The sequence below is a fragment of the Babylonia areolata genome, chromosome 35 (assembly GCF_041734735.1).
Source record: "Babylonia areolata isolate BAREFJ2019XMU chromosome 35, ASM4173473v1, whole genome shotgun sequence".
NCBI lineage: Eukaryota > Metazoa > Mollusca > Gastropoda > Neogastropoda > Buccinidae > Babylonia > Babylonia areolata.
The window spans coordinates 12527417-12549916 of NC_134910.1; positions in this window are offsets into that span (position 1 = coordinate 12527417).

Sequence of the window (22500 nt, forward strand, 5' to 3'; positions counted from 1 at the left end):
ATACAATACAATACAAAACCACACAAAGCAATACAAGGCAAGGCAACCCAACGCAACGCAACTCAACGCAAGACAAAACAAGAAAAACAAGACAAGAGCAGACAAGGAAATTCAAAGCAACACAGTGCAACACAACACAGCACAACACAGCGCAACACAACACAACACAACACAACACAGCGCAACACAACACAACACAACACAACGCAACGCAAGACAAGGCCAGACAAGACAAGACAAGGTAACGTAGTACAATACAATACAATACAATGCAATGCAATGCAAAACCATACCTTAGCATATCATGCCATGCCATGCCATGCCATGCCATTCAATACAATGCAATACAATACAATACAATGCAATGCAATGCAAAACCATACCATAGCATACCATGCCATGCCATGCCATGCCATTCAATACAATGCAATACAATACAATACATACCCAACTGTACTGTACCATATCATACCGTACAACACAACACGACACGACACGACATGACACAATACCATACCATACCGTACGATGCAAAACAACACACTACAATACAATACAATACAACACAATACACTACAATACAATACAACACAACACAATACAATACAATACAATACAACACAATACAATACAATACAATACAATGGAAAGTGAGGGCAGTGAGAGCTACAGCCATGCACTGCATGCCGAGTTGTGTTGTGGTGGTTTGGGGCCGTGTTCAAGAGAGACCATCGTGTCTGCGGGGAAAATGTGTACCTGCGGGTAATCTGCCTGAGGCAAGGCAAACTGCCCGAGGGTTAGCAATAGCCGGTATCAGGAACACAAGAGCTTACACACGGGTCTACAAACCCGAAAGCAAATTTGCCCTTTCTACCTGCCAAGGGTGACTGCCCACGAAGCAAAGGTAAATATGGCGGATCCTTTTGTTGAGGGAAAACAGGCGTGCTTTGCGGATTGCACGTGTTCTTACTCTCTCCCTAATTATAACCCTGTTTGATAAAATTTCATGGTTTTACTGCTCTCTCTCTCTCTTGATCTCTCTCTCTCCCCCTCTCTCTCTCTCTCTCTCTCCCTCCCTCTCTCTCCCCTCTCTCTCTCTCTTGATCTCTCTCTCTCTCTCCATCTCTTTCTCTCTCCCCTCTCTCAAGAGAGAGAGAATCGAGAAAGAGAGGGAGAATTACAAACAAACAAATAAATCCTCAGAATCATCTGTGTTTAAGGACTTTGTGGATTCCACGTAATGCACGCGTCCACCCCCCTTACTAGAAAGCGAGAGAATCTGAAAGCAAACGGGTTCGAATCCCACTACACTTGCTATGATTCCATCATTCCCCACATTTCCTCCTCCTCCAGCCACCACTTCACTAAGATCTTGATATGGATACTTATGAACGTCTGTCCTCGGTCAGAGACCAAGCTCTAAGCGCTTTACAAACTCAGGGTCTTTTGCACAGCAGGCTGTCTACCTGGGTAGAGCCAACTGACGGCTGCCACTGGGCACTCATCATTCGTTTTCTGTGTCATTCAGTCAGATTTCAGGCACGGATACATACATCGAAAAGTGGCGGTCTGGATGCTAGTCATTCGAATGAGACGATAAAAAACCGAGGTCCCGTGTGCTGCATCCACTTAAAAAAGAGCCCACGGTAACAATAGGGTTGTCCCAGCAAAATGCTAAAGACAAATCCTCTTTAATTGTCAAAGTGAAAAACTTGCAAGCAGATAAAAAAAAAAATGATACAGGTGGTGCTGCTGCAATGTGGTGATGCACCTCCCCTAGGGAGAGAGCAGTCTGAATTTCACCAAGAGAAGTTTTTGTAACAATACAATACAATACAAAACCACACAAAGCAATACAAGGCAAGGCAACCCAACGCAACGCAACTCAACGCAAGACAAAACAAGAAAAACAAGACAAGACAAAACAAGACAAGACCAGACAAGGCAATTCAAAGCAACACAGCGCAACACAACACAGCACAACACAGCGCAACACAACACAACACAACACAACACAACACAACACAGCGCAACACAACACAACACAACACAGCGCAACACAACACAACACAACACAACACAACACAACGCAAGACAAGGCCAGACAAGACAAGACAAGGTAACGTAGTACAATACAATACAATGCAATGCAAAACCATACCATGGCATATCATGCCATGCCATGCCATTCAATATAATACAATACATACCCAACTGTACTGTACCATATCATACCGTACAACACAACACGACACGACACGACATGACACAATACCATACCATACCGTACGATGCAAAACAACACACTACAATACAATACAATACAACACAATACACTACAATACAATACAACACAATACAATACAATACAATACAATGGAAAGTGAGGGCAGTGAGAGCTACAGCCATACACAGCATGCCGAGTTGTGTTGTGGTGTTTGGGGCCGTATTCAAGAGAGACAATCGTGTCTGCGGGGTAATGTGTACCTGCGGGTAATCTGCCTGAAGCAAGACAAACTGCCCGAGGGTTAGCAATATCCGGTATCAGGAACGCAAGAGCTTACACACGGGTCCTACAAACCCGAAAGCAAATTTGCCCTTTCTACCTGCCAAGGGTGACTGCCCACGAAGCAGAGGTAAATATGGCGGATCCTTTTGTTGAGGGAAAACAGGCGTGCTTTGCGGATTGCACGTGTTCTTACTCTCTCCCTAATTATAACCCTGTTTGATAAAATTTCATGGTTTTACTGCTCTCTCTCTCTCTTGATCTCTCTCTCTCCCCTCTCTCTCCCCTCTCTCTCTCTCTCTCTCTCTTGATCTCTCTCTCTGTTTCCTCTCTCTCTCTCTTGATCTCTTTCTCTCTCTCCCCCCTCTCTCTCTCTTGATCTCTCTCTCTCTCCCCTCTCTCTCTCTTGATCTCTCTCTCTCTCCCCTCTCCCTCTCTCTCTTGATCTCTCTCTCCCCTCTCTCTCTCTTGATCTCTCTCTCTCTCTCTCTCTCCCCTCTCTCTCTCTTGATCTCTCTCTCTCTTGATCTCTCTCTCTCTTGATCTCTCTCTCTCCCTCTCTCTCTCTCTCTTGATATCTCTCTCTCTCTCTCCCCTCTCTCTCTCTCTTGATCTCTCTCTCTCCCCCCCCTCTCTCTCTCTCTCTCTCTCTCTCCCTCTCTCTCCCCTCTCTCTCTCTCTTGATCTCTCTCTCTCCATCTCTTTCTCTCTCCCCTCTCTCAAGAGAGAGAGAATCGAGAAAGAGAGGGAGAATTACAAACAAACAAATAAATCCTCAGAATCATCTGTGTTTAAGGACTTTGTGGATTCCATGTGTTTTTACCAACTCTCTCGACAATGTTCTGAACTCTAGCGGGGTGGGAAGAGCATGCGCAGAAGAGAATCACCAGGATTTTTAATTATGAACGAAGGCTGCCTGAGCGCACGGCGTGTGTCTTGAATACGAAGTTAACTCTCTCCATACGAACAGCGAAAGAGACGACGTTAACAGCGTTTCACCCCAATTACCATCATCAAAATATTGCAAGTGGAAGGCTCTTATACTGAAGAGGTGAATGTTGACAAAGAATACCACAATTCTGATGACGGAAGCTAAAGGTTGGGTCATTCAGACACCCACTGGACATCCGAGGGGTCTGTGTAGAGGAGAAGAGAGGACTGGCCGTACTGAGTGAGTTAACTTACAAACTGCCCCTGTGGGCCCCTGTCATGTCAAAGGTAACTTGTCTGAAGGCAAGGAGTGATGGCCTAGAGGTGATGCGTCCGCCTAGGAAGCGAGAGAATCTGAGCATGCTGGTTCGAATCACGGCTCAGCCGCCGATATTTTCTCCCCCTCCACAAGACCTTGAGTGGTGGTCTGGACGCTAGTCATTCGGATGAGACGATAAACCGAGGTCCCGTGTGCAGCATGCACGTAGCGCACGTAAAAGAACCCACTGCAACAAAAGGGTTGTTCCTGACAAAATTCTGTAGAAAAATCCACTTCGGTAGGAAAAACAAATAAAACTGCATGCAGGAAATAATAAAAAAAAAAAAAAAAAAAAAAAAGGGGTGGCGCTGTAGTGTAGCGACGCGCTCTCCCTGGGGAGAGCAGCCCGAATTTCACACAGAGAAATCTGTTGTGATAAAAAGAAATACAAATACAAATACATCCCCTGGTGGGTGCAGAGGACAATATAGAGATCTGAGGTCCCAGATTAGAAGCTTATGGTGCAGGTCGATGTTTCCTCCACCCCCCCCCCCCCCCCACTTGTCTCTTCACAAAGGTTTCACCACAGTAGTTCCACGTGCAGAATGATCTGATGTTTGACCATGTAAAAGAACACATAGCAAAACCAGATTTGCATACACTGTAAGGATATTCATGTTCATGTTCAAAATACTGTAATTCGAAATAAATTGATACCACATAAATATAAATCACATTTGTCAGTGTTCGGTTTATGCAATTTATTCAGTGCTGGAAAAGAAAACACAACTTAATCTAAGTGAATTCATATAACTTGGAAAGGTTGTGTAACTTTTGTTACATCTAAAACATACTTGTCAGTATGTTTAAGTTTGATTTTTTTTGTTGCAAATCATCATTGGCGTGTGTGTGTGTGTGTGTGTGCTTGCTAGGGTGTGCGTTTTTTGCGTGTTTCGGAGACATCGTTGGACTGTAGTTGTGATGCAATGAGTATGTATTGTTATTGTATCCTCCACACCCAAAAGGGGCAAAAGGATTAAATTTCTTTGAATCTTTTGACAAGCATTCAACTTCATTCGTACGAGACAAAAAGAGTGAAACCAATCAAGTGATTATTCAAAGAGAGCATTTGCGTTGTCCGAATGGTTAAACAACTGTACAACACATACAGTTTGGCTGTGATGCTGACCATTTGGAGAATGTCATGTCCATCGCCAGGATGTTTTATGAGCACCAAGAGTCTTTGCAAGATCCAAGTCATTGTTCCTGGTGAATTCTAGCAGAGCAGGCGTAATCCTTTGTCATTAATTAAAGCAAGGGGTCACAGAAATTCCTCTGGTCTTTCGTAGTAAGCCAGGAAATTTAGATTAAAATTTGCGTTAGGTCAAAATGTCTGCAACAAAACCGTTCTTTTTACGATAAAATAGAATAAATCATACTGATCACACTGATATAAAGTTGACATCTATAGGGGGGCGGGAACATAAGTAGATTTTGATTTTTAATGTCCAGAATCGAATATTTTTTTATTACTTCTGCCTGTGTGAGAGCGCCTTACAAAGAGTCGCAAGGCAAGCACAGGCGAAGGTTACGCAAGCGCGGTATAAGGGGTCGCCAGAGGAAAGCGTTCAGCGCGGTACAGTACATAAGACTGACTGCTGCCGCGCTGATGCTGATCTGTGATCAGTATGATTTATTCTATTTTATCGTGAAAAGAACGGTTTTGTTGCAGACATTTTGACCATTTTTGTATCTGTCCTGGACTATAGGCATCTGTACAAGCCTTGATGGAATTCCAGTCACCCTGAACGATGAGGATTTTTTTTTTTTCTTCTTTTTTTCTTGTCGATCTTTTTGATGACCCCGTTTGAAGGTGGGTGAAGAATTCTTTCAATCTGGTGATCATCGTTGTCTGATGAAGGGAAGCACGTTTTTAAATGTACTACCGTAGTCCTATCTGAAGATTTATCACTGTCGTTTTGGCAATTCCAATCAATAACACAGCTTACTGCAGATTTTTTTTTAGAGAGAAAGACACACACAGAGAAAGACACACACTGAGAGAAAGACAGAGAAAGACACACACTGAGAGAAAGACACACACACAGAGAAAGACAGAGAAAGACACACACACAGAGAAAGACAGAGAAAGACACACACAGAGAGAAAGACAGAGAAAGACACACACACACAGAAAGACACACACTGAGAGAAAGACAGAGAAAGACACACACAGAGAAAGACACACACTGAGAGAAAGACAGAGAAAGACACACACACAGAGAAAGACACACACACAGAGAAAGACACACACTGAGAGAAAGACACACACTGAGAGAAAGACAGAGAAAGACACACACACAGAGAAAGACAGAGAAAGACACACACTGAGAGAAAGACACACACAGAGAAAGACACACACTGAGAGAAAGACAGAGAAAGACACACACTGAGAGAAAGACAGAGAAAGACACACACTGAGAGAAAGACACACACACAGAGAAAGACAGAGAAAGACACACACTGAGAGAAAGACACACACTGAGAGAAAGACAGAGAAAGACACACACTGAGAGAAAGACACACACTGAGAGAGACAGAGAAAGACACACACAGAGAGAAAGACAGAGAAAGACACACACTGAGAGAAAGACAGAGAAAGACACACACTGAGACAAAGACACACACTGAGAGAAAGACAGAGAAAGACACACACTGAGAGAAAGACAGAGAAAGACACACACTGAGAGAAAGACACACACTGAGAGAAAGACAGAGAAAGACACACACTGAGAGAAAGACAGAGAAAGACACACACTGAGAGAAAGACACACACTGAGAGAAAGACAGAGAAAGACATACACTGAGAGAAAGACAGAGAAAGACACACACTGAGAGAAAGACACACACTGAGAGAAAGACACACACACAGAGAAAGACAGAGAAAGACACACACACTGAGAGAAAGACAGAGGAAGACACACACAGAGAAAGACACACACTGAGAGAAAGACAGAGGAAGACACACACTGAGAGAAAGACACACACTGAAAGACACACACAGAGAGAAAGACACACACTGAAAGACACACACAGAGAGAAAGACACACATAGAGAAAGACACACAGAGATAAAGACACACACACAGAGAAAGACACACACACAGAGAAAGACACACACTGAGAGAAAGACACACAGAGAGAAAGACACACAGAGAGAAAGACACACACAGAAAGACACACACAGAGAAAGACACACACTGAGAGAAAGACACACACAGAAAGACACACACACAGAAAGACACACACTGAGAGAAAGACACACACAGAGAAAGACACACAGAGAAAGACACACAGAGAAAGACACACAGAGAAAAAGACACACACAGAGAAAGACACACACTGAGAGAAAGACACACAGAGAGAAAGACACACACAGAGAGAAAGACACACACAGAGAAAGACACACACTGAGAGAAAGACACACAGAGAGAAAGACACACACACAGAGAAAGACACACACAGAGAAAGACACACTGAGAGAAAGACACACACACAGAGAAAGACACACACAGAGAAAGACACACACAGAGAGAAAGACACACACTGAGAGAAAGACACACAGAGAGAAAGACACACACACAGAGAAAGACACACACAGAGAAAGACACACTGAGAGAAAGACACACACTGAGAGAAAGACACACACAGAGAAAGACAAAGAGGCAAACTGGAGACAGACAGACAGAGATGTGGAAAACGGGGGGATGGAGGGGGTGGGGGAGGAGGGGGGGGAATGATAGGGGTCGGGAGGGAGGGAAGGGGTAGGGATGGGGGCTGGGGGGGAGGGGTTGGGTGGAGGGGTCGGGGGGGGGGGGAGGGTTAGTGGGATGGCAGGGGGCAAGGAAGGAAGAGAGTAACAACGGCTGATGACATTTTCTGGAATCGGTCATCATCAAAGCTTCTCCACCCCCCACCCCCCACCCCCGCCCCCACCACCCCCACCCTCCCCAAAGTTCCAGAACGCTTTTGGCTAGAGATGTCAATTCTACTTCTTTTTTTTTCTTCTTTTTTCCTGACCACTCACACACAGCCTGCCTCCATCCATCCATCCATCCACCTCCCCACCACCCAACCCGTTCTCCCATATTCTTCCCTCTCACTCAACCCTCACCCTCACCCTCGCCCCTACCCCCCGCCCCCACCCCACTCTATCCTGCTCCCTCCTCTCGCCTCTCTAGACTGGAACTCCCACACACGGTCACTTCAAACCTCTTTCCCGACACCCTCAGGTGTGAGAGATGTGATGAGGGTTCTCCTGTGTTTCCGGCCAGCCTACTTATGGCCCAGTGTGGTGCCATAATACGTCCCCCCACCCACACCCCACCCCCAGTCCCCCCTCACCCCCCACCCCCAGTCCCCCGCTCTCTCTCTCTCTCTCTCCTCTCTCTCTCTCTCTCTCTCTCTCCCTCAGTCACTTTCTCTGTCTCTGTCTCCCTCTTTCTCTCTCTCTCAGTCACTCTCTCTCTCTCTCTCAGTCACTTTCTCTGTCTCTCTCCCTCTCTCTCTCCACTACCTCTCCCTCTCCCCCTCCCTTTCTCTCCATCTCTCTCTCTCTCCCTCAGTCACTTTCTCTGTCTCTCTCCCTCTCTGTCTCCCTTCCTCTCCCCCTCCCTCTCTCTCTATCCCCCCTCTCTCTCTCACAGTCTTCTCTCTCTCTCTCTCTCTCTCTCTCTCTCTCTCTCTCTCTCTCTCTCCCTCTCTCTGTTTTGCTATCTGTTTATTTGTCTGTCTTGTGTGTCTCTCTCTCTCTTTGTCTGTCGGTCTGTTTGTTTGACCTTCTGTCCATCTCTGTCTCTGTCTCTTTGTCTCTATGTCTCTCTCTCCCACGCTCTGCTCTCTTTCAGTCTTTCTCTCTCTCTCTAGATCTTTCAGTCTTTCCCTCTTTCTCCCTCTCTTTATCTCTCTCTCTCTCTCCCTCATTCTATCGCTCTCTGTGTCTGTTTTCATTGTCTGTCTATATTTCTGTCTATCTCCTCCTTCTCTCTCTCTCTCTCTCTCTCTCTCTCTCTCCCTTCCCATCTCCCCCCCCTCTCTCTCTCCCTTCCCATCTCCCCCCTCTCTCTCTTCCCATCTCCCCCCTCTCTCTCTCTCCCTTCCCATCTCCCCCTCTCTCTCTCTCCCTTCCCATCTCCCCCCCTCTCTCCCTTCCTTCCCATCTCCCCCCTCTCTCCCTTCCTTCCCATCTCCCCCCTCTCTCTCTCTCTTCCCATCTCCCCCCTCTCTCTCTCCCTTCCTTCCCATCTCCCCCCTCTCTCTCTCTCTTCCCATCTCCCCCCTCTCTCTCTCTTCCTTCCCATCTCCCCCCTCTCTCCCTTCCTTCCCATCTCCCCCCTCTCTCTCTCTCCCTTCCCATCTCCCCTCTCTCTCCCTTCCTTCCCATCTCCCCCCTCTCTCTTTCTCCCTTCCCATCTCCCCCCTCTCTCTCTCTCTTCCCATCTCCCCCTCTCTCTCTCTCTCTCTTCCCATCTCCCCCTCTCTCTCTCCCTTCCTTCCCATCTCCCCCCTCTCTCCCTTCCTTCCCATCTCCCCCCTCTCTCTCTTCCCATCTCCCCCCTCTCTCCCTTCCTTCCCATCTCCCCCTCTCTCTCTCTTCCCATCTCCCCCTCTCTCTCTCTCTTCCTTCCCATCTCCCCCCTCTCTCTCCCTTCCTTCCCATCTCCCCCTCTCTCTCTCCCTTCCTTCCCATCTCCCCCCTCTCTCTCTCTCTTCCCATCTCCCCCCTCTCTCTCTCCCTTCCTTCCCATCTCCCCCCTCTCTCTCTCTTCCCATCTCCCCCCTCTCTCCCTTCCTTCCCATCTCCCCCCTCTCTCTCTCTCTTCCCATCTCCCCCTCTCTCTCTCTCTTCCCATCTCCCCCCTCTCTCTCTCCCTTCCTTCCCATCTCCCCCCTCTCTCTCTCTCCCTTCCTTCCCAGCTCCCCCCTCTCTCTCTCCCTTCCCATCTCCCCCCTCTCTCTCTCCCTTCCCATCTCCCCCCCTCTCTCTCTCTTCCCATCTCCCCCCTCTCTCTCTCTCTCCCTTCCCATCTCCCCCTCTCTCTCTCCCTTCCCATCTCCCCCCCCTCTCTCTCTCCCTTCCTTCCCATCTCCCCCCTCTCTCTCTCTTCCCATCTCCCCCCCTCTCTCTCTCTTCCCATCTCCCCCCTCTCTCTCTCTTCCCATCTCCCCCCCTCTCTCTCTCCTCCCATCTCCCCCCTCTCTCTCTCTTCCCATCTCCCCCCTCTCTCTCTCCCTTCCTTCCCATCTCCCCCCTCTCTCTCTCTTCCCATCTCCCCCCTCTCTCTCTCCCTTCCTTCCCATCTCCCCCCTCTCTCTCTCTTCCCATCTCCCCCCTCTCTCTCTCTCTCCCTTCCCATCTCCCCCTCTCTCTCTCCCTTCCCATCTCCCCCTCTCTCTCTCTCTCTTCCCATCTCCCCCCTCTCTCTCTCCCTTCCTTCCCATCTCCCCCCTCTCTCTCTCTTCCCATCTCCCCCCTCTCTCTCTCTCTCCTTCCCATCTCCCCCTCTCTCTCTCCCTTCCCATCTCCCCCCCCTCTCTCTCTCTCTTCCCATCTCCCCCCTCTCTCTCTCCCTTCCTTCCCATCTCCCCCCTCTCTCTCTCTTCCCATCTCCCCCCCTCTCTCTCCCTTCCTTCCCATCTCCCCCCTCTTTCTCTCTTCCCATCTCCCCCCTCTCTCTCTCCCATCCTTCCCATCTCCCCCCTCTCTCTCTCTCTCCCTTCCCATCTCCCCCTCTCTCTCTCCCTTCCCATCTCCCCCTCTCTCTCTCTCTCTTCCCATCTCCCCCCTCTCTCTCTCTTCCCATCTCCCCCCTCTCTCTCTCTCTCCCTTCCCATCTCCCCCCCTCTCTCTCTCTTCCATCTCCCCCCTCTCTCTCCCTTCCCATCTCCCCCCCTCTCTCTCTCTCTTCCCATCTCCCCCTCTCTCTCCCTTCCCATCTCCCCCCCTCTCTCTCTCCCTTCCCATCTCCCCCCCTCTCTCTCTCCCTTCCCATCTCCCCCCCTCTCTCTCTCTCCTTCCCATCTCCCCCCTCTCTCTCTCTCTCCCTTCCCATCTCCCTCCTCTCTCTCTCTTCCCATCTCCCCCCTCTCTCTCTCCCTTCCTTCCCATCTCCCCCCTCTCTCTCTCTTCCCATCTCCCCCCTCTCTCTCCCTTCCCATCTCCCCTCTCTCTCCCTTCCTTCCCATCTCCCCCCTCTCTCCCTTCCCATCTCCCCCCTCTCTCTCTCTCTCCATTCCCATCTCCCCCCTCTCTCCCTTCCCATCTCCCCCCTCTCTCTTCCTTCCCATCTCCCCGCTCTCTCTCTCTCCATTCCCATCTCCCCCCTCTCTCCCTTCCCATCTCCCCCCTCTCTCTTCCTTCCCATCTCCCCCCTCTCTCTTCCCATCTCCCTCTCTCTCTCTCTCTTCCCATCTCCCCCCTCTCTCTCTTCCTATCTCCCCCTCTCTCTCTCTCTTCACATCTCCCCCTCTCTCTCTCTTCCCATCTCCCCCTCTCTCTCTCCCTTCCCATCTCCCCCCCCTCTCTCTCTCCCTTCCCATCTCCCCCCTCTCTCTCTCTCCCTTCCCATCTCCCCCCCCTCTCTCTCTCTTCCATCTCCCCCCCTCTCTCTCTCTCCCTTCCCATCTCCCCCCCCTCTCTCTCTCTTCCCATCTCCCCCCCCTCTCTCTCTCTTCCCATCTCCCCCCCCCTCTCTCTCTCCCTTCCCATCTCCCCCCCTCTCTCTCTCTTCCCATCTCCCCCTCTCTCTCTCTCCCTTCCATCTCCCCCCTCTCTCTCTCTTCCCATCTCCCCCTCTCTCTCTCTCTCTTCCCATCTCCCCCCCTCTCTCTCTCTCCCTTCCCATCTCCCCCCCCTCTCTCTCTCTTCCCATCTCCCCCTCTCTCTCTCTCCCTTCCATCTCCCCCCCCTCTCTCTCTCTTCCCATCTCCCCCCCTCTCTCTCTCTCCCTTCCCATCTCCCCCCCTCTCTCTCTCTCCCTTCCCATCTCCCCCTCTCTCTCTCTCCCTTCCCATCTCCCCCCTCTCTCCCTTCCTTCCCATCTCCTCTCTCTCTCTCCCTTCCCATCTCCCCCTCTCTCTCTCTCCCTTCCCATCTACCCCCTCTCTCTCTCTCCCTTCCTTCCCATCTCCCCCCCTCTCTCTCTCCCTTCCTTCCCATCTCCCCCTCTCTCTCTCTCCCTTCCCATCTCCCCCCACTTTCTCTCTCTCCCTTCCCATCTCCCCCCTCTCTCTCTCTCTCTTCCCATCTCCCCCCTCTCTCTCTCCCTTCCCATCTCCTCCCCCTCTCTCTCTCTCCCTTCCCATCTCCCCCCTCTCTCTCTCTCTCTTCCCATCTCCCCCCTCTCCCTCTCTCCCTTCCCATCTCCCCCCCTCTTTCTCTCTCTCCCTTCCCATCTCCCCCCTCTTTCTCTCTCTCCCTTCCCATCTCCCCCCTCTCTCTCTCCCCCTTCCTTCCCATCTCCCCCCTCTCTCTCTCCCCCTTCCTTCCCATCTCCCCCCTCTCTCTCTCCCTTCCTTCCTATCTCCCCCCCTCTCTCTCCCTTCCTTCCCATCCCCCCCTCTCTCTCTCTCTCTTTCCATCTCCCCCCTCTCTCCCTTCCTTCCCATCTCCCCCCTCTCTCTCTCTACCTTCCCATCTCCCCCCTCTCTCTCTCCCTTCCCATCTCCCCCCTCTCTCTCCCTTCCCATCTCCCCCCTCTATCCCCCTTCCTTCCCATCTCCCCCCCTCTCTCTCTCCCTTCCCATCTCCCCCCTCTCTCTCCCTTCCCATCTCCCCCCTCTCTCTCCCTTCCTTCCCATCTCCCCCCCTCTCTCTCCCTTCCCACCTCCCCCCTCTCTCTTCCCATCTCCCCCCCTCTCTCTCTCCCTTCCCACCTCCCCCCTCTCTCTTCCCATCTCCCCCCCTCTCTCTCTCCCTTCCCATCTCCCCCCTCTCTCTTCCCATCTCCCCCCCTCTCTCTCTCCCTTCCCATCTCCCCCCTCTCTCTCTCTCCCTTCCCATCTCCCCCCTCTCTCTTCCCATCTCCCCCCTCTCTCTCTCCCTTCCCATCTCCCCTCTCTCTCTCTCTCCCTTCCCATCTCCCCCCCCTCTCTCTCCCTTCCTTCCCATCTCCCCCCCTCTCTCTCCCTTCCCACCTCCCCCCTCTCTCTCTCTTCCCATCTCCCCCCTCTCTCTCTCCCTTCCCATCTCCCCCTCTCTCTCTCCCTTCCCATCTCCACCCTCTCTCCCTTCCTTCCCATCTCCTCCCTCTCTCTCCCTTCCCATCTCCCCCTCTCTCTCTCTCCCTTCCCATCTCCCCCCTCTCTCCCTTCCTTCCCATCTCCCCCCTCTCTCTTCCCATCTCCTCCCTCTCTCCCTTCCTTCCCATCTCCCCCCTCTCTCTCCCTTCCCATCTCCCCTCTCTCTCTCTCTCTTCCCATCTCCCCCCCCTCTCTCTCTCCCCTTCCCCCCCCACTCTCTCTCCCCTTCCCCCCCACTCTCTCTCCCCTTCCCCCCCACTCTCTCTCCCTCCCTCCGTCTCCCTCCCTTCCTCATTTCTCTGTCCCTCTCTCTACTTGTACTCTCTCTATCTATGTCTCTATCTCTGCCTCTCTCCTATCTCTTTCCCTCGCCCTTACCTCTCCCTTTCTCTATCTCATCTCTCTGTGTCTCTGTCTGTCTGTCTGTCTGTCTGTCTGTCTCTCTCTCCTATCTCTTTCCCTCGCCCCTATCTCTCCCTTTCTCTATCTCATCTTTCTCTGTCTGTCTGTCTGTCTGTCAGTCTCTCTCTCTCTCTCTCCTATCTCTTTCCCTTGCCCCTATCTCTCTCTTTCTCTATCTCATCTTTCTCTGTCTGTCTGTCAGTCTCTCTCTCTCTCTCTCTCTCTCTCTCTCTCTCTCTCTCTCTCTCTCTCTCTCCTATCTCTTTCCCTTGCCCCTATCTCTCTCTTTCTCTATCTCATCTTTCTCTGTCTGTCTGTCTGTCAGTCTCTCTCTCTCTCTCTCTCTCTCTCTCTCTCTCTCTCTCCTATCTCTTTCCCTTGCCCCTATCTCTCCCTTTCTCTATCTCATCTCTCTATGTGTCTCTGTCTGTCTATCTGTCAGTCTCTCTCTCTCTCTCTCTCTCTCGCTCGCCCCATCGCACCTATCTCTCCCTCTCCCTTATTCTATCTCATCGTTCTCTCTGTCTGTCTGTCTGTCAGTCTCTCTCTCTCTCTCTCTCTCTCTCTCTCTCTCTCTCCTATCTCTTTCCCTCGCCCCTATCTCTCCTTTCTCTTTCTCATCTCTCTGCGTGTCTCTGTCTGTCAGTCTCTCTCTCTCTTTATCTATCTATCTATCTATCTATCTCTTTCCCTCGCCCCTATCTCTCCCTCTCATCTCTGTGTGTGTCTCTCTCTGTCTGTCTGTCTGTCAGTCTCTCTCTCTCTCTCTCTCTCTCTCTCTCTCTGTCTCTATCTATCTATCGTCCTTCGGGCGGAATTGTTTGCCTTATAAGGAAAACATTCACCACACATATTCGTTGTATAGATGTAAATTATTCTAACATTTTGGTTTTTCTAATAAACAGAGGGTTGTTGGGGTTAACAAAAGATGTTTTGTATGTTTGTGTATATGTCCCACCCGAAGGATCACCCTTTTATTCTTTTTTTGACATAGATAACGGAATAAGTTTAATTGAAGAATGTCTAACCGACTGTTTGCTCACAGTCAATGATGTGTACATTGTTTTGTCTGGAGACCTTAATAGTAGAACTGCTGATGTAACTCCTGAATGTTTATATAAAAATGATATTGATGCACTTTATAGAAGTTCTCCTGTCAATATAAACCGAAATTCTCAAGATATCATACTGAATAATTACGGAAAGCTCTTATTGAATTTATGTACTGCACTTGACTTATGTTTTTTAAATGGCGTATGTAAGGGCGACCTTCTAGGTTGCTATACATTCATCTCAGATTCTGGCAGTAGTGTTAATGATTATTTTATAATGTCAAGTCATATGTTTGATGTTCTTTGTTCAGCCTGTGAGCTTACTGTTAGAGAAAGATTTGATTCTGATCACATGCCATTAGAATTGTCTGTGTATTTTCCAAAAGATGGAAATGACATAGTTGAAATGCATGAACATGAACAAATTGTAAGCAAACTTGTATGGAATAGCGATTTAGCACAAACGTTCATTGATTCTATGGAAACTGAAGGAGCTCGTGAAATGTTGGAATCAGCCATTGGTTTGATTGATGTTGATATTGACAAGTCCTTGTCGTTGTTTAATAAGTGTATTACACAGAGTGCTCAATGTATGTATAAGCGACTTAAACTTTGTACAGACCAAAAGACAGATGACTGGTACGATGACGAATGCAGAAAAGCAAGAACTAACTTAAGAAATCTCTTCAGGAAATTTAATCGAACAACACAGACTGGAGATTTAAATGCCTCCTGTACGACAAGGAAAACCTTTTGTATAGCAAGAAGAGAATATAAACATTTGTTAAAACGCAAAGAGAAGGATTTCAATCGTAATGCATTAGATAAAATTTTGGCTTCTGTGAATAATCAGAAACAGTTCTGGGAAAATATGGGTAAAGTTTCGTGTAAGAAAAAGATTGTTAACAATAATATATCTGTCGATGCATGGTTTCAGCACTTCAAAAATTTATTTGATAAAGGTATTCAGAATGATGATGAAATGGACGGGGGTGATACTGATTGTTATTTCAATAGACCAATTTCAAAAGAGGAAATCTTGTTAGCATTTAGGAAGATAAAAACCAAGAAAGCTGCTGGGCCAGATGGAATAATAGGGGAATTGCTAAAAAATGCAGGTGAATGTGTTGTTGATTTCTTTGTGTTATTTTTCAATGCTTTGTTTCAAAGAGGCATGTTTCCTGAAAGATGGACGGAGGGAATTGTGCTTCCCCTATTCAAAAAAGGTGATGTGAATAACCCTAATAATTACAGAGGCATTACATTAAGTGATGTAAGTAGTAAAGTTTATAGTGCTATTATTAATCGTCGTTTACAAGAATGGGTAGAAGAAAATAATATTACTGGGGAAGAACAAGCTGGGTTTAAAAGGAATTATTCTACTATTGATCATATGTTTACTTTGTTAGCTTTTGTACAAAAACAATTTTGTTTTAATCGGAAGTTATATGTTGCATTCATAGACTTTGAGAAGGCCTTTGATTCTATAAACAGAAAATTTCTATGGTATATTCTCTTAAAAAATGGAATAAATGGTAAGTTATATCGATGTATTAAAAGCATGTATAATAACGTTAAGGTAAGGATAAGATGTGGGTCTAAATTGACAGACTATATCAGTTGCACATATGGTGTAAAACAGGGCGATGTGTGCAGCCCTATACTATTTTCACTCTTTATAAATGAACTTGCAAGAGAAGTTATAGAAAATGGTAAGCATGGGGCACGATTCTCTCTTGATTATTTTGAGCTTTTTATCTTACTTTTGGCAGATGACGTTGTTTTGCTTTCAGAAACAGTAATTGGTTTGCAAACTCAGTTGAACAATTTACATAGAGCAGCTTGTTCTCTTGAATTGAAAGTAAACTTGAATAAAAGTAATATTATTGTGTTTCGAAAAGGTGGTTATTTGGCCGCAAGAGAAAGATGGACATATGATAATCTTGTGATGCCAGTAGTTAATGCTTATAGATATTTAGGTATATTGTTTTCAACAAAACTTAGCTTCACTGCAACTTGTATCGATTTGTCTAGTAAAGGTAAGAATGCAGTTTTATGTATTTTGCGACAATTACGTAATTTGAATAATGACAGTTTATCTCTGTTTCTCAAGTTATTTGATTTACAGGTTCAACCCATTGTCCAGTATGGTGCAGAACTTTGGGGCCTTGATACTTCAGCATGCCATATTGAAAAAGTACACTTATTTGCTTTAAAAAAGTTTCTGGGGATTGAAATGCGAACGCCCAATGATCTTGTATATGGCGAAACTAATAGATATCCAATTTATATAAATTCTACGATACGTTGTATTCGGTACTGGTTGAAGTTAACGAGAATGGATAATCATAGACTGCCACGTAAAGCCTATAGGATGTTACATGATTTAGATGAAAAAGGTAAAAGAAATTGGGCGTCAAATATTCGATGTAAATTATACCAATATGGTTTTGGATATGCATGGATGAATCAAGGTGTCCAGGAAATTAAACAGTTTCTCATTGAATTTAAAGAAAGATTGATTGTTTGCAGGTGGCAGGAATGGAACTCACATAAGGAAGACAGCGACCGGTTTGAAATGTACAGAACATTTTGTACTAATCATGAAGTGAAAACGTACTTGCAAATTAGCTTAGACAAACATTTAAAATTCATAATGGCAAGATTTAGATTAGGTATTTCAGAAATTGCTCAACATTATTATCGGTACAGAAAGCATACTGTGGATGAGTTGAATTGCCCTCTGTGTAGAAGTGGTGTTGAAGATGAGTTACACTTTATTTTATGTTGTCCTGCTTTAAGTAAATTAAGAGAACAGTATATTCCACGAAAGTATTTTAAGTTTCCAAATCAGTTTCGGCTAAGTCTTTTGATGGCATCTAATAAAGAAAGCATTGTAAAGAATTTGTCCATTTACATATATAATGCATTTAAGTTAAGATCAATAATGATATCATAATTCCTTTGATGATTGTTTCGCCTTGTGCACTTGCATGTTTAATAATGTTGTATACTGCACCCCTTCATGAGAGGCAATGGCCTATATGAATAAATCATCCGAATCCGAATCCGAATCCGAATCTATCTATCTATCTCTATCTCTCTCCTATCTCTTTCCCTCGCCCCTATCTCTCCCTCTCATCTCTCTCTGTGTCTCTCTCTGTCTGTCTGTCTGTCTGTCTGTCTCTCTCTCTATCTATCTATCTGTCTCCTCGCTCTCCGCCTATACTTCTCTCTCTGTGTGTGTCTGTCTCTCTCTCTGTCTGTCTCTCTCTCCCTCTCTCTCTCTGTCTCTGTCTGTCTCTCTCTCTCAGGGGGAAAAACAAAAGTAGCTCCCAGGCGTTCGGTAGTGGAAGAGGAGAACTCTTGCAGCCGATAACCTAAGAACCTAAGAACCGCCGCCTGCCTGCGAAGCAAAAACCGTTATTTTCCTCCCTCGCAGCCACCTCCAACCCCCCCATCGCCCTGCAATTCCTGAAAAGTATGGAGACTGTGAGACAGGCCTGGTCAAGAGATTGGAGTGCACGAGTGTGTCAGATGCTGAAGGAGAAGGAGGAGAAAGTGTGTCAGAGGGTGATGATGGAGGAGAAGGAGGAAGAAAGTGTGTCAGAGGGTGATGATGGAGGAGAAGTAAGAGGAAAGTGTGTCAGAGGGTGATGATGGAGGAGGAGAAAGAGGAGGAAAGTGTGTCAGAGGTAGATGATGGAGGAGAAGGAGGAGAAAGTGTGTCAGAGGGTGATGATGGAGGAGAAGGAGGAGGAAAGTGTGTCAGAGGGTGATGATGAAGGAGGAGAAGGAGGAGGAAAGTGTGTCAGAGGGTGATGATGATGGAGGAGAAGGAGGAGGAAAGTGTGTCAGAGGGTGATGATGATGGAGGAGAAGGAGGAAGAAAGTGTGTCAGAGGGTGATGATGGAGGAGAAAGAGGAGGAAAGTGTGTCAGAGGGTGATGATGATGGAGGAGAAGGAGGAGGAAAGTGTGTCAGAGGGTGATGATGATGGAGGAGAAGAAGGAGGAAAGTGTGTCAGAGGGTGATGATGGAGGAGAAGGAGGAGGAAAGTGTGTCAGAGGGTGATGATGGAGGAGAAGGAGGAGGAAAGTGTGTCAGAGGGTGATGATGGAGGAGGGAGAAGGAGAAGGAAAGTGTGTCAGAGGGTGATGATGATGGAGGAGAAGGAGGAGGAAAGTGTGTCAGAGGGTGATGATGGAGGAGAAAGAGGAGGAACGTGTGTCAGAGGGTGATGATGGAGGAGAAGGAGGAGGAAAGTGTGTCAGAGGGTGATGATGATGGAGGAGAAGAAGGAGGAAAGTGTGTCAGAGGGTGATGATGGAGGAGAAGGAGGAGTAAAGTGTGTCAGAGGGTGATGATGGAGGAGAAGGAGGAGGAAAGTGTGTCAGAGGGTGATGATGGAGGAGAAGAAGGAGGAAAGTGTGTCAGAGGTGTTGATGGAGGAGAAGGAGGAGGAAAGTGTGTCAGAGGGTGATGATGGAGGAGAAAGAGGAAAGTGTGTCAGATGGTGATGATGGAGGAGAAGGAGGAGGAAAGTGTGTCAGAGGGTGATGATGGAGGAGAAGGAGGAGGAAAGTGTGTCAGAGGGTGATGATGAAGGAGAAGGAGGAGGAAACTGTGTCAGAGGGTGATGATGGAGGAGAAGGAGGAGGAAAGTGTGTCAGAGGGTGATGATGGAGGAGAAGGAGGAGGAAAGTGTGTCAGAGGGTGATGATGGAGGAGAAGGAGGAGAAAAGTGTGTCAGAGGGTGATGATGATGGAGGAGAAGGAGGAAGAAAGTGTGTCAGAGGGTGATGATGGAGGAGAAGGAGGAGGAAAGTGTGTCAGAGGGTGATGATGGAGGAGAAGGAGGAGGAAAGTGTGTCAGAGGGTGATGATGGAGGAGAAAGAGGAGGAAAGTGTGTCAGAGGGTGATGATGATGAAGGAGAAGGAGGAGGAAAGTGTGTCAGAGGGTGATGATGATGGAGGAGAAGGAGAAGGAAAGTGTGTCAGAGGGTGATGATGATGGAGGAGAAGGAGGAGAAAAGTGTGTCAGAGGGTGATGATGGAGGAGAAGGAGGAAAGTGTGTCAAAAGGTGATGATGGAGGAGAAGGAGAAGAAGGAAAGTGTGTCAGAGGGTGATGATGGAGGAGAAGGTGGAGGAAAGTGTGTCAGAGGTTGATGATGGAGGAGAAGGAGGAGGAAAGTGTGTCAGAGGGTGATGATGAAGGAGAAGGATGAAAGTGTGTCAGAGGGTGATGATGGAGGAGAAAGAGGAGGAAAGTGTGTCAGATGTTGATGATGGAGGAGAAAGAGGAGGAAAGTGTGTCAGATGTTGATGATGGAGGAGAAAGAGGAGGAAAGTGTGTCAGAGGGTGATGATGGAGGAGAAGAAGGAGAAGGAGGAAAGTGTGTCAGAGGGTGATGATGATGGAGGAGAAGGAGAAGGAAAGTGTGTCAGAGGGTGATGATGGAGGAGAAGGAGGAAAGTGTGTCAGAGGGTGATGATGGAGGAGAAGGAGGAGGAAAGTGTGTCAGATGTTGATGATGGAGGAGAAAGAGGAGGAAAGTGTGTCAGAGGGTGATGATGGAGGAGAAAGAGGAGGAAAGTGTGTCAGATGTTGATGTTGGAGGAGAAGAAGGAGGAGGAAAGTGTGTCAGAGGGTGATGATGGAGGAGAAGGAGGAAAGTGTGTCAAAGGGTGATGATGATGGAGGAGAAAGAGGAGGAAAGTGTGTCAGAGGGTGATGATGGAGGAGAAGAAGGAGGAGGAAAGTGTGTCAGAGGGTGATGATGGAGGAGAAGAAGGAGGAGGAAAGTGTGTCAGAGGGTGATGATGATGGAGGAGAAGGAGGAGGAAAGTGTGTCAGAGGGTGATGATGGAGGAGAAGGAGGAAAGTGTGTCAGAGGGTGATGATGATGGAGGAGAAGGAGGAAAGTGTGTCAGAGGGTGATGATGGAGGAGAAGGAGGAGGAAAGTGTGTCAGAGGGTGATGATGATGGAGGAGGAGGAGGAAAGTGTGTCAGAGGGTGATGATGATGGAGGAGAAGGAGGAGGAAAGTGTGTCAGAGGGTGATGATGGAGGAGAAGGAGGAGGAAAGTGTGTCAGAGGGTGATGATGGAGGAGAAGGAGGAGGAAAGTGTGTCAGAGGGTGATGATGATGGAGGAGAAGGAGGAGGAAAGTGTGTCAGAGGGTGATGATGGAGGAGAAAGAGGAAAGTGTGTCAGAGGGTGATGATGATGGAGGAGAAGGAGGAGGAAAGTGTGTCAGAGGGTGATGATGGAGGAGGAGGAGGAAAGTGTGTCAGAGGGTGATGATGATGGAGGAGAAGGAGGAGGAAAGTGTGTCAGAGGGTGATGATGATGGAGGAGAAGGAGGAGGAAAGTGTGTCAGAGGGTGATGATGGAGGAGAAGGAGGAAAGTGTGTCAGAGGGTGATGATGATGGAGGAGAAGGAGGAGAAAAGTGTGTCAGAGGGTGATGGAGGAGAATGCATTCCATCTGAAGCTGTTTGATACAAATTCACGGTTTTAATGTTCTCTCTCTCTCTCTCTCTCTGCTCTCTCTCTCTCTCTCTCTCTCTCTCTCTCTCTCTCTCTGCTCTGCTCTCTCTCTCTCTCTCTCTCTCTCTCTCTCTCTCTCTCATTCTTTGTCTGTGTATATGCATGTATGTGTGTACGGGCGCGCGTGCATGTGCATGCCCGTGTGTATATGTGTGTGCGTGAGGTTATAAAATACAGTGAGAGAGAGAGAGACTGAGAAAGAGACAGACAGACAGAGAGAGAGAGAAAGAGATTTTTTTTTTTAATCCGCGTTAACGTCTGTGTCCAAGAATCTTTTACTCATCACAGAGTTGTTGTTGTTTTTTTAGGGACCCCAGCAGAGGACAATGCTGGATAATTGGCACAACAGATGTCACAGCTTCACACTGTATTGTGCCTCTGCATGTCGAAAGAAGAATTTTCGAGGGGAAGAGAAAGAGAGAGAGAGGGAGAGGGGGGGGGGCGTGGTGAGAGAGAGAGAGGGTGAGAGAGAGAGGAGAGACAGACAGACAGACAGAGGGGGGGCGTGGGGGCGTGGTGAGAGAGAGAGACAGACAGACAGACAGAGAGAGAGGGGGGTGAGAGAGAGAAGAGAGACAGACAGAGAGAGAGGGGGGTGAGAGAGAGAGGAGAGACAGACAGACAGAGAGAGAGAGAGAGGGGGGTGAGAGAGAGAGGAGAGACAGACAGACAGACAGAGAGAGGGGGGTGAGAGAGAGAGGAGAGACAGACAGACAGACAGAGAGAGGGGGGTGAGAGAGAGAAGAGAGACAGACAGACAGAGAGAGAGGGGGGTGAGAGAGAGAGGAGAGACAGACAGACAGAGAGAGAGAGAGGGGGGTGAGAGAGAGAGGAGAGACAGACAGACAGACAGAGAGAGGGGGGTGAGAGAGAGAGGAGAGACAGACAGACAGAGAGAGAGGGGGGTGAGAGAGAGAGGAGAGACAGACAGACAGACAGAGAGAGAGGGGGGTGAGAGAGAGGAGAGACAGACAGACAGACAGAGAGAGAGGGGGGTGAGAGAGAGAGGAGAGACAGACAGACAGACAGACAGAGAGGGGGGTGAGAGAGAGAGGAGAGACAGACAGACAGACAGAGAGAGAGGGGGTGAGAGAGAGAGGAGAGACAGACAGACAGACAGAGAGAGAGGGGGGTGAGAGAGAGAGGAGAGACAGACAGACAGACAGAGAGAGGGGGGAGTGAGAGAGAGAGGAGAGACAGACAGACAGACAGAGAGAGGGGGGGTGAGAGAGAGAGGAGAGACAGACAGACAGACAGAGAGAGAGGGGGGTGAGAGAGAGAGGAGAGACAGACAGACAGACAGAGAGAGGAGAAGGAGGAAAGTGTGTCAGAGGGTGATGATGAAGGAGAAGGAGGAAACTGTGTCAGAGGGTGATGATGATGGAGGAGAAGGAGGAGGAAAGTGTGTCAGAGGGTGATGATGGAGGAGAAGGAGGAGGAAAGTGTGTCAGAGGGTGATGATGATGGAGGAGAAGGAGGAGGAAAGTGTGTCAGAGG